The sequence below is a fragment of the Crocodylus porosus genome, unplaced genomic scaffold (assembly GCF_001723895.1).
Source record: "Crocodylus porosus isolate Cpor-Errol unplaced genomic scaffold, CroPor_comp1, whole genome shotgun sequence".
Classification (NCBI taxonomy): Eukaryota; Metazoa; Chordata; order Crocodylia; family Crocodylidae; genus Crocodylus; species Crocodylus porosus.
The window spans coordinates 16,796,592-16,815,840 of NW_017728931.1; the positions used below are offsets into that span (position 1 = coordinate 16,796,592).

At 40.5% G+C, this 19,249-nt stretch overlaps 1 long non-coding RNA gene across 5 annotated transcripts in view; it reads right to left on the reverse strand.

The window, feature by feature from the left end:
- Positions 1-19,249, reverse strand: part of LOC109316322 — a 119,392-nt gene that overhangs the window by 54,672 nt on the left and 45,471 nt on the right. For all 5 annotated transcript variants that reach the window (XR_002102807.1, XR_002102806.1, XR_002102805.1 and 2 more), the window contains one exon: positions 15,091-15,195. This is a non-coding gene — a long non-coding RNA (uncharacterized LOC109316322). The remainder of the gene's footprint in view (positions 1-15,090; positions 15,196-19,249) is intronic.

A 19,249-nucleotide genomic window follows, 5' to 3' on the forward strand; every position in this document is an offset into this window, starting at 1 on the left:
AATTCACTGTTTTAAGTCTTTGCTCAATACAGTACAGCTATATCTCATTTCCCCTGGAAGAACTCCTATCTTTCACCACTGGCTATCAGCTTCCTTTACTTTCTCCCCTGTTCTTCCTCATTTTGATGAATTCCCATTCCACCCTTCTAAAATTGCAGCTTGCTAAAAAAATAAATAAATACAGGTTTTGTGTTTAAAGCACTGGGCTAAGCAGGGGAATTTAGCTTTACTGCCTAAGTCTCTGAAACAGACTTCCTGTATGATGTGATGCAAGATCAAACAACTACAGTTTCAAGGACCCAGCGCCCAAGGCTGAAGCTGAATTTTCAGAAGAGCTCAGCTCCCAGTTAGGCACCTAAATAAATACCAGATATTCCTGAGCATAGATCATCAGCTACTTTCTACTGTCATGGTTTTGGGGAGATTCTCAAAACAGCTCGGTACTCAGAGTGCTGTCCATTCATGAATCTGAAAGCTCCTATACGTAGGCAGAGACCTGGGTCCGACGTGCTGGAAATCCAGTCTGTTGGAGCAGGCTCGATTAATTAAGTCCATTGGAGCATGGAAATAAAGTACTCCAGCAGAATCTGGTGTCATGTGTATTAGTGTCCCCGTGCTGAAAAATGGCAGTGAGGCACTTTGAACTAAAGCTCATTTGATGAGCTTTAATTCAAAGCACCCTGCTGCCATATTTCAGCATGGGGATGCTGGTACATGTGATGCTTGGGCGCTTTTCATTAAAACTACCTGCTAATTAAAGCATGTCCCCTCAGTGCATGTGTAAAAATGCCCTGAGCTCTTGAAAAACTGTCCCCAGTGAGTTCTGAGATTTTTTCCCCTAATCTTTCAGTAACTCATTTTCCCATGTGCAAAATAAAGACTTCATATCTCACACCCTTTCATCTAGTGAAAGATATATTTCCAGGACATTGTCCATCTCTTGCTTTATGCATATACAATGCAGAGTCATTCCCCAGTTTCAGTATGAGTGTTTGGGTTCTATTATAAGTTTAATAATGGCAATGGTAACACCAATAATATCATGTTCCCAATGTAATTTTTTTTTAAGCTTCTAAGTTAACTGCCTAGGCAGCTGAGCTATGTAGGATAGCTCAGTTTTGGTGGTGTATGTTAAATAAATTTTTTATAAACTAAAAAACATAAAAAAACTAGGCAAGGAAAACATTGATAGGCATCAAGAAGATATGGTGGTTTGGTATCATGGTAATTTCACACACACTCTCTCCTTGGCATGATTCTGCTACATACCTTCATTTTGCAAAATAAATCTCAAACAGTGAGTAAATCTGATTAATAAATATTAGCATTAGCACTTTGGACTTTATTATGCTTTCCATCCAAAGATCTAAATGTGCTCTACAGATGTAGGTTGACATTATTGTTTCTGTTTAACAGAAGAATTACTGCATCTAAGAAATCACAGCAACCATCCAGGGGCCACAAAGGTGTCCTGATTTCCAGTTCTGTACTGAAACTGTAAAAATCACACTTTGCCCTAGTCCAGGGGGTTTTCAGTCAGGGGTGTGCATACCCCCGGGGGTACTTGAGAAGGCTCTAGAGGGTTCATGTAGTGTGCTGCTGCTGCTCGCTTGGCCAGATGCAGGGGAAGCTCACAAGCAGCAGCTTCTGCCGCTCTGCATTCAGCTGCATGCCACCCCCACCCCCCCCACTCTGTGTTTAGCCGCTGGGGGAACATTGATCCAAAAAAAGTTGAAAGCCCCTGCACTAGCCTATTCTGCAAAACAGAGACGTGCTTTGCACAGTATCTTTATGCTCTATTTTAAAACTTCATTAATTGCTGCAGTTTAGTCATCGGATTAAATGGGAAATGTTTATCTGCTCTGTTTTAATTGTTCAGAGGTGCCTAAGAGGGGTCTAACACTGAAATATTCCTACAGACGAAGCTAGCAAAATCCTGCTGGACTAAATGGAGGTATGTTTATTGACAAAATGAGAAGGACGGAACTTCAAGAAACCATGGAAACTAAATTTTTTGTATTAAATTTAGTACTAATTTTTTTTGCATCAAATTAAGTATTAAAAAATAGTTGACTACTTAGCTCCCTGGGTCCTTAAAATCGTTTACAGACATTACATTTTTCTAGGTTTAATCTGGACTACAACCACCACTATAAAGGCATGGACAGCTGTAGTCCAAATTAAAATTGGCTCCAGTCAAAATGAACTAATCCTCATTGAATGAGGGGCAGTCTGAATTAGGAAACTTAAACTGTATTAATTAACATGTATATACAGCATTGCTTTTAGAAAAAGAGTCCTTAGGAATGCAGTTAAGCATTGCAAATATCAAGGGAAACTCAGCTGGGTTTTTGCAACACAAGAGAGGCTATTAGGTACAAAGTAACACCTTTACGACTTCAAATGTGCCAACATCACCTCACTGTGACTAAGTATCAGTATCCTGACTTAGTGCCCAACCCTGCCCAAGCACACTGGCTACTGGTCTGTGAAGAAAGGGACACACACTCCTTGATGGTCTATTAAACCTTAATTTGAATTGAAATTTAATTTGAATTGTGCGATGCAAATCAGTTAACATGGTTTAGAAAATGGTGAACATGTCAACAAACAGTTAGCTACTTTGATAATATGTAAGAATTTGTTAATAAGATCCCTGGAAATGTTTTGCTTTAGTATGCACAAGCATGATTCTTCCCAATGGGCACATTCCTAAAATGACATGGCCCACGGGTGTAGATTTTCCTCCATCTTCCCACTCCTCTCTGCTATTTAGCTTTCTACCACAGCAATGTTAAAATCCCTAAATACTTGTGTCCTCACACAGTTCCTAATTATGTGGGTAATTTAACTGTCCTCCCCCAAAATTAAGGAAGGCTACATATGTATTAATTGAGAATTGAAAGAACAAGGATTAAGGCCCAGATTCAGAAAAGCACTCAGGCCTGTGTTCAATTTGATATATATCAGTGGGATTTAAGAATGTATTTATATTAAACAGGGTTTTTGGTCGTAGCCATATTGGTCTAAGGACATAGGTAGGCAAGGTTCTGTGGGTAGATGTGATATCTTTTATTAGACCAACTGATTAGTTGGAAAAATGTTCTTTGCAAGCTTTCAGGAACCCTTCTTCAGGCAGAGGGAGTCTCTGCTGTTGTTCTAAGATCTCCAAGGAATGAAAGAAGCTGAAAGTGGGACAGGAGGTCAGTGAGAATGTAAATAGGTAGAAATTAGGAAAACAGTGGGTAGAGAAGGGAAGGGAAGGAGGGAAACAATTCCAAAAGCAAGCAACGGAGATTGCTGAAGTTGAGTTCTCCAAGTTAGAGAAGAGGCAGTCTGTGAAAAAATAAACAGCTGGAAATTAAGACGACAAAGGGTAGAGAAGGAGGGGAGGGGAAGAAGGGCAGGGAAAAAACGGTGTAAATGGCAAGGTCAGGCAGGTATCTGCTGAATCAGATGTTAGGCAGGTTGTAATTGTGTCATAAATCCAATGTCTATATTGGGTCCATGATTTTTTGTATTCAGTAGATTTATGAAGTGATGTTTGTAGGTATGTGCTTGTCTACAAAAGATGTTTTGTAAGTTCCCATTGAGGATTAGAACTGAGAGGTCAGTTGGAGTGATTGTCTTGTGAGGAGTGTGCACCCACAGGTAATTGAATTTTTTTTTTTTTTGATGGATTTTCAGTGTGTGTTCATTCTGGTGCACAGTTGTTGTTTGGTTTCTCCTACATATTTTCCATCAGGGCATTTGGTGCACTGGATGAGTGCTCTGATTTCCCCTCCTGCCCCCATTTCCTTATCTTCTCTTTGTCTTCCTAATTTTCAGCTATTTACTTTTTCACAGACTGCCTCTTTTCTACCTTGGAGAACTCAACTACAGCAGTCTCCCTTGCTTACCTTTGGCATTGCTCCCTCCCTACTTCTCTACCAATTGCTTTCCTAATTTCTACCTATTTACATTCTCACTGACCTCCTGTCCCACTTTCAGCTTCTTTCACTGCTTGGAGATCTCAGAACAACAGCAGAGACTCCCTATGCCTGAAGAAGGGTTCCTGAAAGTTTGCAAAGAACTTTTTTCCAACTACTCAGTTGGTCTAATAAAAGATATCACATCTACCCAAAGAAACTTGTTTATTTGTATTAAATATACACTTAAGAGGTTAAGGGCCTAACAAGTTATCTACAAGAGGGTCCACTCCCATCTGTAAGTCATGCTGGGAGTCCTTTCCTCTTTTTTGTCCTTTGCAAGTACACTCATAGTTGCAGTCCCCATTGTCATCTTTGCAAGTCTATACCAGGGGTTGGCAATCTATAGTCCATGGAAACTTTGGATCCAGCCTGCAAGAGCCCTCTACTTCCAAGTGTCACCATATGGTGGCACTTGGCATTAGAGTGGCACTTGGCAGTAGAGGGCTTTCAGTACACTGTGCTGCAGTCAGGTGCCTGGGGCTTTGATGGAGGGTAAGCTCTGCCTGTACCATGCCTCATGCAGGTGGCACAGAATCTGGTGGAGGGGGGACATTTGCTACACCATGCCACAATTGAGCAGCAGGGAGAAGAGGTGGCAGGTGGGTCCTAATGCCTGCCCATCTCTGGCCTGAACTAAGATATTCTGGTCCCCCTGTCAGAAAATGTTGCTGATCCCTGGTCTACACCAGCTGTTGCAATAAAGATCTTCGGAATTTACTAAGTTTTTATTTTCCTGTTTACCCATTTAATATGTGCCGACTATTTTAGTAGCACTGCATCTTTAACGTAAGCAGGGCCAGACACAGGCATGGGCGAACCAGGTAGTTGCCTGGGGCCTGGAGAGAAAGGGGGCCCAAAAATGGTGAAAATAATAATAATTATTATCATTATCTCTGTTGAAGGGTGGCCCAACACTAAAAGTTTGCCAGGAGCTAACAGCAGTCTAGGTATGGTGCTGAACATAAGTCCAATTTCTTTATAATATAAACTTCATTTCATGATGTCCATTCATAACTATAATCCTTATGAGTTTTTATAATCCCGTCTGCCGGTTCCTATAGTATATCCATTGCACTGAATACTCTCCCCTACCTTAGCAACCTTCTTCCTACAAGGCTGCATCCATAATTGCCTCCAGTTCTCTGTCCAATGACCTAGCAAATTAATGGTTACACTGGCTGTAATAAAATAAAAATTGAAGCTTGCCCAATCTCCATTTGCACCTTTCTAAAGTTGAGTAAACTTTAATTTATACAGTCAATCAAAAAAATTATATTTTCCAAAAAATTGTATGAACGTCTAAAAATAATTCTCAATATGATGTTGACTGTCAAAAAAATTACAGCTTGCTCCAGATATTAAAAAATTGTTACATTTTTCATTGAAAAATAAGATTTTGTCTTATTTAAAATCAAATTTGATACAAAAAATTGTGAAAAATTCAGCAAATTCCAACCAGTTTTACTGATTAATCAAGAAGTCTTTCATTTTAGTTACGTCTTGTTTTAACAACTGCTCCGTATTTTCACTGATTTATAAGTCTCTATGGTCATCTCATCTGACCAGAACAACAGTAGCCATACACATAACCCAGTTACTTCTTAGTTTGAGTGAGAACAGAAAGCAGGAAGGCTGCTGGAGAATATGTGAGAGACCACTTTGCTCATCTTGCAGTACTCCCAGCATAACAAGAAACAGAAATCTCATCCAGAACATTTGCTCTATTTTGGTTTGGCAGACCTGAAAGATTCAGCTAACCAAACTTTTGGGTACATCTCTGAACCAGTAAAAAGGGTAGAGGGTTTAAAATTTAAAAAAATAAATAAATAAAGGCGGAGGGGGGGAGTAAGCACTGAGTCCAAATGCACCATTTAAAAACCTTTTAGGCAGTTGAGAATCCATGTTTTTATTTTTTAGGTAGAAATTTTAAAATACTGGATTTTAAAATGGATTATAATTGTGCCATTTGAAATTGCCTTTAAGTAGACTTGGCAATTATTACTGCTATTTACAGTCCATAATAAATGCTTTGGTTGCAGCACAGCACAAAAGAGGTAGTCAATTACTTGGAAACATGCTTTCAGTTTTGGTAATAGAAGGCAATTTTTAACATTTTAAGGAAACTACCATATTGAAGAGGAGAATTTTGCCTCTTGCCTTCAGTCTAAACAATAAGCTACTTCCCTTAAAATATTGAAAGCTGCCTTCCATTATCTAAATTGAAAGCATGATTCTGAAATTTTGGCTAGGAAAGATTATTACCAGTTGGTCATGTCTTTCAATATTCTGTTTGGCATGAGGCTGAAGGTAACTTCTGATGCTACTTCTTGGCTTTCAGAAACTTAGCAGCAAAAAAAACAAAACAAATCAAACCTTCATCATTTTGGTGTCTAACCTTTCTTACGTAAATTCTTATTCTGGAGTGACTAAAGTTTAAATCAGTCCTTTCAATGTTGATATGAGACTACCTGTTCTTCCTCCTTCTCTCATTAAACTTTTTCTTGATGATCTCCCATATATGTTTAGCTTTCATCTTCTTGTTGATCATTCACCAATCCCACTCTTTACACTGTGGACCTGTATTACTGTGTCTCTTCCAGGCTTTTGTTGACTATTTAAACAGATTTTGGCTTAATTCAACTCTAAAACTTCCTCTCCCCTGTCATTTCTTTTGCTCTTGAACACACCATATATTATGCTCTCTTTCTCTTAAAACCTTGTAACATCAGAAAATTCCAACTGGTTCCATATAGAGATAAAACATATTTTTAACATAATTTTTAACTAAAATTATTTCAGGTTCTCTTTTCTGCAACAATCAAATTTTAGATTAAAATATTCAGGAAATTTCAACCATCGACCCTTCCGTGCTCCCCTAGCTATCTCTATATAATCCTTTATCCACACACCAGTCTGAAGTCAAAGTGGAAGTTTCTTCCATCACAATATTTCTGGGATATATTCTTTTTATTAATTCCTATTGGTAATGCTCTCAAATAGACTCTTATGATCTGTGTTGATTACTGCATACCCCTTCTTCCTAATCTCCTCAAAATAACCACATCCAAAGTCCCCGTTCAAAATGCAGCTGCTGAAATCATAATCTCACAAATGCTTGGGGAGGACTGAAAGAACTGTAACTAAACACAGACAAATAAGGAAGAGGGTTGGATTAATCCAGAGAAGCCAGGGGGAACTAAATTTGGTGTTCTGGCCTCTTAGGAGATACTGCAAAGAAAGGACCATTTAGGAGGAGGGGAGAAAAATGTGGTTTTATTTTTGCTCCTCTGGGATTTCCAAGGAAAATCAGAATCTTCAGCAACTTTACCTATTGTCCCAAGTGCTGTCACAAGGCCAGAAATACTAGTGATTTATGATCTAGAATAACTATGATCTGGCCACTCCTTTGTGATCTGCTCATGCCTCCAACTCTGTGCACTATCCTGGGGACTGTACAGAAAGTGAGGAAAGGAATGGGTACATCTTTTTATTCCTTTGGGACTTTGTAACCTCTATACTGCCCAACTATGGTAAAAGGTCCACAGCAGGGGCTGTCATCTGGGTCCAGACATATTAGGCCTGTTTTCTGCTGTGGCATACGATATAGTGTACCTGCAGTGCAAAGATCTCTACTATTTTGCAGAAAGGGGACCATTGGTGGCCACTAAACTTTAATGCCAACTCCAGGCCTTAATTAGAGGTCCTTCCAAAGCCAGTTTGTGGTCTGAATGCTAAATGATGTTTCTATCCTATTGTGAGCCTTTGGAACAGGTGGCAGCAAAGTGAAGGAAAAAAATTCTTACTAATACAATGGGAAAAGTTTTGCATCACATAACTATTAAACTCAATGAAGATTATTTTAGAAAGACAATGACTCAAGACTTAATAGCCTGGGAATAAAATTTGTTCTGTTTTCTCATTAATTAGAAGAGTTATTAAAGACAACAGTTAGGATGTGTTCCCCTCATTCAGGGAACACTAAATTGTTCAAATACTGAGGTGACAATTTGCTGATAGCAAATTGTTGGTGTCCCAGAATTTGTTCAAAGAAATTATCATGCATTAGAAATATGATTTGCCTGAACACCAGAAGCATAGAAGCTTTTCCTTCTGCTTAAAGAGAAAAGGGCACTTGCAAATAATTTTCTTACGTAGTATTTATACCTTTTTGCGATTTTTAACTGTAATTTTAGAGAACTGGATACTGAAGTTACAGTTAGGAAATAAGAACTGCTCAGGGTAAGAATTATTGTTAACTGCAATTTTTTCCTTAAAGAACCAAACAATGTGTTTTCAGAAATAACCTGTTAGTCATAATTCTTAAAATGATATATGATTTCAACTTTCTAGAAAGGATAATCTGCAGTTTAGAATATATTATTGGAGGTAATTAGCTGCTCTGGTGTGAGCACAGGTTAAAATTCAAACTTAAGAAGTTTCCTGGTCCTGTAACTACCAGCTGTTAACACATTAAGGGGTTTGATAATTAACCTAATAAAACTGCACTAGGCTTGAACCGGCAGTCAATTTTACTACCTATAGTTACAGAATAAGTGCTTAGTTTCTGGTTACAGTTGCTGCATCTACACAAGATGCTGACTGCGCAGTAGCTTGATACTATCGTGCAATAGCATCATGTGGCAACATCCATGACAGAATGCTACTGCACAGTAGTATTAGGTTACTGCACAGCAGTGTCATGAAAAAGACATTGAGTGGCTGTTACTACTGAGCAGTAACTTGGGTTACTACGCAGTCAGCATCTCATGTAGATGTGGCCAGAAGGTTCTTATCCAATATTCTTCCTGTTTCTTGCTGATAAAGTTAATGCAAGGCTCTCTTATCTTTCTCTCTTCCCTCTAGTTGTAGCTTCTTCTGAAGGAAGTCTTAAAATGACTCATTCATTATTTTTTCCTGTTGTAATCATTTAGGATATTGGAATGAGATCCAAATTTAATTTATTTGAAAAGGCTAGAAATTTGATTTAGACAAGATAGAACTGAGTTATGAGAGGAAAATGATAGTACTTTAACAGCTTTTGTCAAAGTCAAAGGGAAAGCATCCAGATGAGCAGTTTGTGGTGCCTCAAAGCAGTTTGAAGTGCTACAAACTGCATGAGGTGTACGTGCACCTATTTGCTGCACTGCTAATTTGCAACACAGCACCAAAATTTGACACCAGGAGATCCTAGTGTAAAAAAACCCTGCTGCTGAAAAAAGCAGTGTAATGCAGATGGCAGAGAATGCACTACCAGAAAGGGAACCTGGCTGTCAAGAGCCATGCTTTGGCTGCCAGCCAGGCTCTGGGCAGTTGGATTGGTGCCACTGCTGACCTGGGAGGCCCCCAGGGCCCCAGGTAAGGCTGCTGGCTCCAGCCTCCCCTACCCCACCTGGGTCAATTCGGAGGACACGTGCAGGGGCATGCCCCGAGACAAAAAGCAGCAACACCAGTATGTGCTGCTGCTACTTGCGGTATGGGAAATGTGTGCCCTGCACATGTGTACTCATCTTGATGTGCCCTCAAAGTCCACACAGTGGATTTCTGGCAAGTTTCCCACTCTTGCTAACATGGGTGCAACTTCAGGGAGAGCAACAAGACTGGAGAGAACATTCAAGTCCTCACTTTTTTTAACTTGCTCTGAGCAGTGTTTGACAATAAAATATTTATAGGATATTACTGATCTGATTAAAAGCGCATGTGAAGAATCTGTATATTAGTAAAACTGGTTGAATTCCAGAGGGAATGTGAAGCATTTCAGCCCTTTCTCCCAATTTGTTACATATTTATTTATATATTTATTGCTTTTATTTATTTTCTATAGACCTCAGCCTCAATTAGGGTTTCATGATAGGGTTGCATTATACAAACATGTGGTAAACCACTGTCCTTGTCCCATGGAGTCTAACTGAAACAGAGAAGGAGAGTGACAGAACATGGAAAAAATGAGGCATGACAAGTAAAATATAGTTTGCCACAGTTACACAGCAGGTGAGTGGTAGTTCCAGAACAAGAACCCAGTGCTCTTCTGTTCCAAACCAGTCCCTCAATCATCTCATCTATCCTTGCTTCAGTACGTTTTAAGACAGCTCTTGCTATTTAAAATACGTGATATTTTACTAAAATAATAGGTATTTGTGCATGTAAGCTTTTGATCATAGAAAGAAGACAGGTGGTGAAATCTGCTTGTGGTACTACATAGTGTCTTGATCCCAGAACACTTGTGTGTGTGAAGCAGAATGTATTATTGCATTCAAGGATCTCAAATACCAAGGAAGTCACATCATGAACTACCAGAGACTGAGTTTGAGCTGAAGAGTTGCAGAACTGAATTGTGCCCAAGGGAATAACTGGAAACCCCAAGCCTAAGGAAGCTCCAGGCCCCGATCCCATTCTGCCTTGTAGGTACCTAAAATTTAACAATCACTCACCCCAAAAATTTGCACTTTATATCACAGGGGTGATTCTTTTCTATAACTCACAGGGCTGTTTCTAGGATAACTCTCCTGTTCACTCAGTGGACAGATCTGGGACAGAAACCTGTCCAGTCACATGCAAATTGCCATTTTTGTGGCTTATGCAGTTTGCAAACATCCATGTATCTACTGAGTATGTGCAGTAGGCTGCGCTCTAGCTGTGCACATACTTGTGTCTGTATATGTGTATCTGAGTGTAAATCCGTAAACTGGGGGGGTGGGGAGAGGGTGGACCACAGGTCTCCCACTTCCTGTGCTAACCACATGGCAATTGAGCAAAAAGTGTTTCCCTCTTTCTTCACTGAGCTGCATGTGTAATTATAAACAGTTGCTCATTGAGTTTTTTTTTTAAATCTTTCTGAAAAACTGGGTTCTTATTTGTATGAGAACAGAGCTTAAGTAGAGTTAGAGCTCTAGGCAGTAGATTGCAATAGTGGAAGTCTAAGTGTCTAGGTATCTTTTGAAGTCAAAACAGAAACACAGGGCACCTTTACACATGCTCTAGGGGCAGGGAGGAAGTGCTTTAATTGGACCGACTCCAAGAGCCATTCTAATTAGAAGTGCTGCAGCATCTCATGTATTAATGCCCCCACACTTCAAAATGGTAGGGGTGCTTGAGCTAAACCTCGTTTGATGAGCTTTAAGGTGCAGTCAGAAGTGCGGCTCCCAGCTGTAACTCAGAGCATTTTCTGTCAACCGTTATGTTACCCTGGACCAAACAGAAGTTCATTGTTGGTTCTGGAGACGGGGAGGGAATCTATCTACAGGCTAGAAGCCTGAAGCCAGATTCCCATAGCAATGGCCAGGCTGTCTGCCAGTGCTCCCTGTTTTCAGAATGGAAGTGTGTGTGTGTGTGTGTGTGTGTGGGGGGGGGAAGCAGTGGAGAAAGTTTGTTTTTACAGCTCCCCAGCTAGTGTGGAAGGATGGGGTGGATGAATTGGAGCTCCCCAACCTTGGGTGGTAGGGGTGCTCCAATGTACCTACCCTATCCTCTGTGGGGCTGAAAATCCCCCAGACTGAACTCCTGCTCCCTTTCCCCAGTCCCTTCTGAAAACAGTGACAGGCTGGGAGCTCCGCAGACACAAGTTACAGGAAACAGTACATTTTGAAAAGTCTTTATCTGATACCTCATGCAATGAGGGGTCAGTTTTTCACCCAATCGGCCATTTTTAAGCTGTCTGCAGCCATGTACTTCTGTTTGGTCACAGCTATAAACGGCTTTCTGTGGCCAGGTCAGGCAAAAATTGTCGCTTCCATCTGCAATCTTAGTTTAAGACCCCTGCCACCATTTTGAAACATGGGGATGCTGATACATGAGATGTGGAGCATGGTATTTACCACTCTCCAGCAGACTTGATTAATTGAGTATTCTCTGATGCACTGTAATTATAGCATGTTGGTGCAGCCTCCCAGCACATCTACAGGCACCCATAAATACTCTAGGGTTCTTAGTACTTTTGTCATTGCTGCATGGGGTGAAATAAGACTGTGCTTAATGACTGAAATGCCTAAAAGCCATGTAATTGCACATAGAGATCTTGAAAGTTGAACAGGATCTGGGCTGCCATGTGTAACTGAGGTGAATGTCGACACAAAGATAGGACCAGGTGGAAAGAATGCCGAAATCCATTTCCACTATAAGATGTAGCATCAGATTCAGCAGTGATTATTCACAGTTTGAGCTTAGTTTATTTCTAATAACATTTAACACCTTTGTCTACTGTTCTAGGGTGTTTTCCAAAGCAAGGCGAGTTAATTTCCCTGTTTTTCAGGTGGGGGATCCTGAAGCTTCAAAAGATGAAGTAGCTTGCCCAAGGTCACATAGCAGGTTGGTGGAAGAATCTGAATAATCTAGCAAAGTGTGTCTCCAGCTCAGTGCCATGTCCACTGGCCTGCACTCCTACACACAACCAATGAAATAAGAAACAGCAAAAGGCAAGGTCTTGCTGTAAACATAATTATGAATATGTCTCTAATTCCTCCATTTTCCAATATTTGAACCTCTAAGATAGGTACTTCTGTATGCTTCTCAAGTGGCAATATGCTGTTCAACTTTTTAACAACAGTGAGCAGAGCTGGCCTTAGGGAATATACTGCCTTGGACCAACTTGTATTTTGGAGCCCCCTACCTGCAGCTCAGTAACACCGTTGCAGGCAGAGGCAGGTGGGCAGGACAGGACCAGGTGCTACCCCACCCACATTACCAGGCCCAGTTCTGACAGAGCAGTGGCCTCAGGGACACCAGAGCTTCAGGGACACCAGCTCCCAAGCCATGGGAAGATGGCACTGCCCCTGTCCCATGCTATCCCTGGAGAGGCAAAGCCAGTGACCAGAAGGGTAGGTTTGCTTGAGGGAGAAGCAGAAAGTTGAAAGTCACTCAGGAGGCAGTGAGGCTGGCCCAGCCCACCCTCTACCTCCCTCTGCCCACACCTCCCTGTGCTGCACCAGAATCTTGGGGCAATGGGGATCCGGGGGCATTGCCCTGCATGGCTGAGCTGGCGGTGCATGAAGGAACCACCTGCTGAACTGGGCACTGCTCCTCCTCCCTGGGGCAGGAATCGGTCAAGATGGGGTAGGCCAGGCAGGGTGTTTGGCACCCCCCTGACCATGGCACCCTGGGCAGTCACCCCTGTTGCCTACTCCTAAGGCCAGCTCTGACAGTAAGCTTTATATATGAGAAACCACATACCTGTTAAGTATACTTCATGTGGTTTTGCTAAACATACTTAACAACAAACAACCCCATGCTTAGAATAAAAGATGGCAATTATCAGTAAAATGATTTCCTTCCATATACTCCAAACTGACTTAAATTTCATGTCATCATTTTAGCTTATTTTTGTATAAGAATGAAACTGTTGACTCTAGGTTTTAGGTTGAAGACTCAATTGGAGTCAAGAAGCAAATTATTCAACAACAACCCAGCTTCACTAAATGCTACTCAAACATGAACGCCTTCTACTACATGACGACTGACAAAAAATAATGGCATAGGATCAATGCTCAATTCCATTATTTTCTTGTTCCCTACCTATTCTACTGATTGTGCACTACATCAAGTGTCCTGATCCTGCAGATATTTACATATGAGCTTAAATTTAGCATATTAACAGATCCATTTACTTCAATAAGGCTATTCACTTAATCATACAGTAAATAATTTAGAATCTGGGCCTCAATTTATTGCACTTCTGTAGCACACCTTTAATTCTCAGGTTCTCAAAGAGCTTTAAAAAAAGAAACTCATGATTTTAAGAGCTTTGATACTCTGTCTCTGTGCTGTACCTGTCAGCATGACTGTAAAGCACATCCTACCCACTAGCTTCAATTCAGCGCATGCCAAATCTTAGACATGAGTGCATACTGTGATACCCGGGCTGGAACAGAAAGCCTCAGAACACTTTTGGGTGTGTGCTCAGTGCCATTCTAGTATACCTATATCATCCTTTGGGAGTTAACTTGTGTTGAGCAGGAATGAGTGGGGAGCATACCTATGTATTGTATGAAGGAGGTACAGGCATGCTTTTCTTCCCCTTTTACAGATGTGACATGCAGATTGAGAACACTACCACTTACTATCAACTACATACCCTATTTGTAGAAGTAGAGGAAAAGTCCAGTTTGGTACTATCCAGTAGTCCATAATCAGTGGGATTTATAACCTGTTCTCAATTCCACTTTCCTATTCTACTGATAAGCCTTTGTTCTAGGCCCCAGAGTGCTGCTACTGTCTAATTCCCATTCATCAGAGTATGCTGTAAGAATGCTCAGTGCAGATACACTTTCTTTTTACTTTGCTTGAGTCCTGTACCGTTGCCGTTTTCTCCGTGCTGACTTGTCACTTATACAACTACAAGTGGAGCAGTGTGGTGCACATCAGCTCCCATGCAGAGCAGACTCGATTAATTAAGTCTGCTCTGAAGTGGTAGATCTTGGGAGCACCTGAGAACTAAAAGGTACATGTATAAGTGCTTGAAGAATTTAGTTAATTCTGCTCCAGTGAGTCAGAAGAGAGACTAGCTGACCCATCCAATTCCTGCATAAGCCAAGTAGCACTCAGGGGATTGAAAAAGCAGTTAAAACATATTTAGGTTATAGTGTAAATAAATGAGACTGAATAGCCAAGGGGGAGAAGGGTGTTAAAATCTGTTAAGTTTTAGGGTACTGCTTTTACACAGTAACAAGGGCCTTAAGGTACACAGTGGGAGTGTCTACATGTTCATTAATGCGTAGTGGTTACTGCACATTTAATTTAGTACTTGTGTAACCAAGTACTAAATAAATGCACAATAACCAGAGTTACTGTGCAGCAGTGCTGGTGAACCTGTTTTTAGTGACGTTACTGCACAGTAGCCTAATAATACTGTTCAAGAGCGTATTAGCACTGTCCATGTTGTGACTGCTACTGCACAGTGTTATTAGGCTACTTTGCAGTTAGCGTCTTGTGTAGACGCACCCAGTAACATTCAGATTAACTACCACTAAATATTAATAATTCTCATTGCATTTCCATTCATTTTAAGGCATCAGTATTATCATTTCCCATGAATTAACAAAAACAATTTATTTAAAGCTCATTAGTTCATGAGCTGCACAGTACACAAAACCATGCAGCGTACTGAAATATATAATGAACTCATAAGTACCTGAAAACGTCTTTGTATTCTTTCTGAAGACTTTTCTTTGTGTTTCTTTAGTTCATCTTGCCAGGCACCTGGTACATCTTTTTTTGCATGCAATCTGAGGCAGTACTGTGTGAATAGGTAAAAAAGCAACTTCAGTGAATGTAAATTTTGGCAGGATATGCAGAAGATATAGAACAAAAACCAAAACATCATAGAATAAGCATTTAAGTACCTCTACCCCCCGACAGCTGGCTTCACTGACAAATGTGACATTTCATGTGGAGCAGAAAAACTTAGAAAAGGGGCAACAAACAAATCATACCTTTTCACAGAGAATGGAAGAAAATATTTCCAGTATTTTTTAAAAGTATATGGATTCTAGGCAAGTATACCACAGCTGTAATGAAGGATGAGGACTTAGGTTAAGATGAATTTGTTGTCAAACATCCATAAAATGGGTAAGTAAGAACTTCATAAATTGTACTTGCTTGATATACATTCCTTGTGCATATCTATATTTCATTATTAGATTGCTATTAAATTTTGTCTACATTTAGGCATATGATATTTAATTTTGGGACTAGCTCTTTGAACCCTTCTTGATTCTCAGACTATATCTTTGGGTCAAGAGTAACCTATTTTGGCTCTCTTTCGCCTTTCAGGATCACCACTCAGGGGTTGCCTCAGGGACTGCTGTTTGGGGTTGTCACTACTTTGGGAAATGTCACTTGGAGTCACTGCTGAGGTGTGCTGCTGGCCATCTCTTGGGATCACCACTTGACGCTCCTCTGTACATGCTGCTGAGGTTTCTGCTTCCTCCCAGCACTCAGGATCACTGCTGCTGCTCTGTGAGTGCCACTCAAGGTCACAGCTGAGGCTGCCTTTCAGGATTGTTGTCTGCTGCTGTTCTGTAAGAGCTGCTGAAGTTTTGGTGTCTGCTTTCACTCAGGATGCCACTGCTCAACTGCTCTAGAAGCACCACTGGGATCTCCACTGTCTCTTATTGCTCATGGTCACTGCCAAGTGTGCCTCCCCTGGAGTTTTGGCTATTGATCTACCTAGAAAGACAGCTTTAGCTGTCCTTTGATAATGAGTAAGAATTAAAACAACAACCCAGCCTCAAAAGTTGCCCAAGGTCTCTCTGAGCTCTCTTCCAGAGGTGTATTATCTTGAACTGTGTATGCTCTCACAGTTAACTTTAAAAAAGTTAAGCTGGCTTAATTGTCAGAAAGTTGTTATGTATGTACCTCTGGGTGAATCCCATACAACTGTGTCCTGCAGCCTGTGTATGCCTTCCAAATTCATTGACTGTAAGGCTAGAAGGGACCTCAGAATATCATCGGATCCAGCCCCAGCCCTTCCATGAAAAATATCAGGAAGGAAGCCCTAGTGGCACAAGGATCTTCCCCCCTTGACCACTTACATTTAATTTTTTCAGGTGGAAATCATGGAATAGGCACAAACAGGCTCAAGGCGTATACAAATTTTAGAACACATAGTTGATCGCATGGCTAACCATATCTTTAAGCAGGGTTACATTATTCTTCTGAGAAGTGCTTAGATACAGTCGGGGGGTAACAGAAGGCATCCCCACATGAACTATATGCATCAAAAAGTCCTTCTTGCCTGCAGATATACTCTCCAGTTCCATTGCAGCTCTCCATCTTGAAAACAGTTTGCCATGCCCTCTCTACTGGTCTTCCCTGACCTGAGATCAACGAAACACTTTGCCTTTGAATGAAGAGGCAGTTGAGCAGGCCAAAATAGGAAGACAATATTGGGATAACAGATTTTTAGCAGAGGGCAGTCTGGCAGAAATGAAATATCAGTGGATTTTATCCTTTGTAAACAGTCATACTTATTGATTACATTGTCCTTTTTATCTTCAGAGTCAAAAAATATTAATTAATTTATCTGCAGATATTCTCTTAAGCAGTTATTGCTATACAGATAAGGAAGAGACGTAATGAGGCTACATGATTCCTTCCTCATACTGTGAATCAGTGGTAGGGTAGGGATTAAAGGTGCTCCTGGCTCTCACTCCTCTGCTTAGACCCTATAGCATTCTGGCTTTCAGAAATAAAGGTTCAGCCACACCAGACAAGTCCACACTTCCCACAGCAACTTCTACTTTAAAAAAGAAACTACTGTATAAACCTTATTACTGAGTAACTCATTCCCCTGTGTAACATTCTTCTCCTGACAAATTATTCTACATTAAGAGCTTGTGGCTATGAGGTCTTACTCAGAGTTCATGCAACGGGTTTCCTTCTTTCTGAAGTCACTTTTGCCCTCCACAAAATGATACACTAATCTGGAAGGATAACATCCTCATCCCCCAAGCCCTCAATGTTTTGTTGTGGTTTCAGTTCATGAAGTCAGGAGACATTTTAACAAAGCACACAGACAGCCATCAGACTCTTCTTCTAGCTCTTTCTCCTAAACTCTGCCTAATTCAAAGGTATATACAATTATCACACTCAGCATACATTTTCTCTACAGGCGTGGTCCAGGCTAGCCTTCTATAAAGAATAAGTTCTTGCTTTATTGGACATCTCTCACAACTTTATAGACAAACAAAAATTTCCTTTAGCACTGAAATGTTTCAGCAAATCTTGTTACAACTGGTTTCAGTGACCAGGCACTTCGAGGGGCCTGAAAAAAAATAATTAGCATAGACTAAAAACAGAAGAAAAGGCCCTATTCATTCAGGTTGTACACATATACATATGCACAGTATTACAGGTGCACAGTTGCCATTCACTGACAAATAGACTCAAGGACCTCTCTAGCTTTTACTGGACGCAAGGAATTTTGCCACAGACTTCTGTGAGAACTAGAATAAGCTTCATGTGCCTTTTAAATAATTTGCTAATAAACACCCTTTGTTTTAATGCCCTCTGTCCTTTCATCTCTACCGACTTCAAACTATTGTATTATCATTAGAAGAAAGAGAGAGAGATAGGGAAGAGAAGCACTGTAACTGGAATCATGAATGACTTGTGCCTCCAGCGACTGGGGCAGCATGGTGGTAGCAGGAGCACAGCGGCGGCAAGTGGGAAGCTCCTGCAGACACCACTGGCACTGTCGACGGCAAGTCCCTTTATCTCTGTAAAATGAGGGTATTAATACTGCCCTACCTCAGACAAGTGTGGAGAAGATGAATAAATTATACAAGGTGAGACATTTAAATAATGGGGTTCATATAGATAGCATAGGTATAATCCCTATTACTGGAGAATCCAATGATTATTATGTTCTGTGTGAACAAGGAGGAACCTAGCTTGACCCTCACATTGAGTCAGAGTTTGCAGGCTTACCCATTATAGAAAACATCTTTTCAGCTGTTCTTGCTAAGCAAACCTGGTACACAATTGCAAAAGAGTCCCATCGTGGTATTTGTTTACTAAGTGACTTGTCAGAATGGAAAAGCATTATAAAACTTATGGGCATGAATACAGACACAAATTACAAGACAGGTTAACGTCAATCAGCCCAAAGTGTTATACTTAGTTCTGCCATCACCCATCTGGAAATGGCCTAATATTTCTAAATGTACAAGTTTTTCCAGTTTCCTCTAAGCCCTAAGAAATATATCATCCAAAAGGCTGCTGTAGGAAAAAAATCCAATGCAATAGCAGGAGGGTTTATTTTTTTCAACCAAATATCTACTTTTCTCTTGCTTTCCTTAGGATTGTGACATCACTACTGTAATAAACTATTCAACGCTTTAGTGTTCATAATGCTCTAACGCTCAGGACAAGTGATATATCAGCCAATGTAAGTTACTACTGTAAGTTGTCACTCTAAAATGGCTTGTTTTTCAGTTGTACAGTCACTTTACCATGGAGCAGAAGTCTGACTCTCCACTAAAATAGAATATATCAGTCACTTAGTGGACCCACAAGCACTAACACAACACAGATTCCAGTTAGAAACAAAATGCGGTATTATCTGTAATGACTGAGAATAGAAGTGTACATGTTTTCAGAATCCTTTTTGCTGCACAGTAGTTAGGGATAATACCCACCTCACAGTTCATTAGGAAATCAAAATATTATACTGTATAAATATTACTTTGCTCTTTCGCATTTTACAGAAGCCCGGGGTCTCAGAAGCCTCCATTACAGTGTAGATGTGATTTAGGTATATTGGAACATCGTAGGAAATGGAAAGCCGC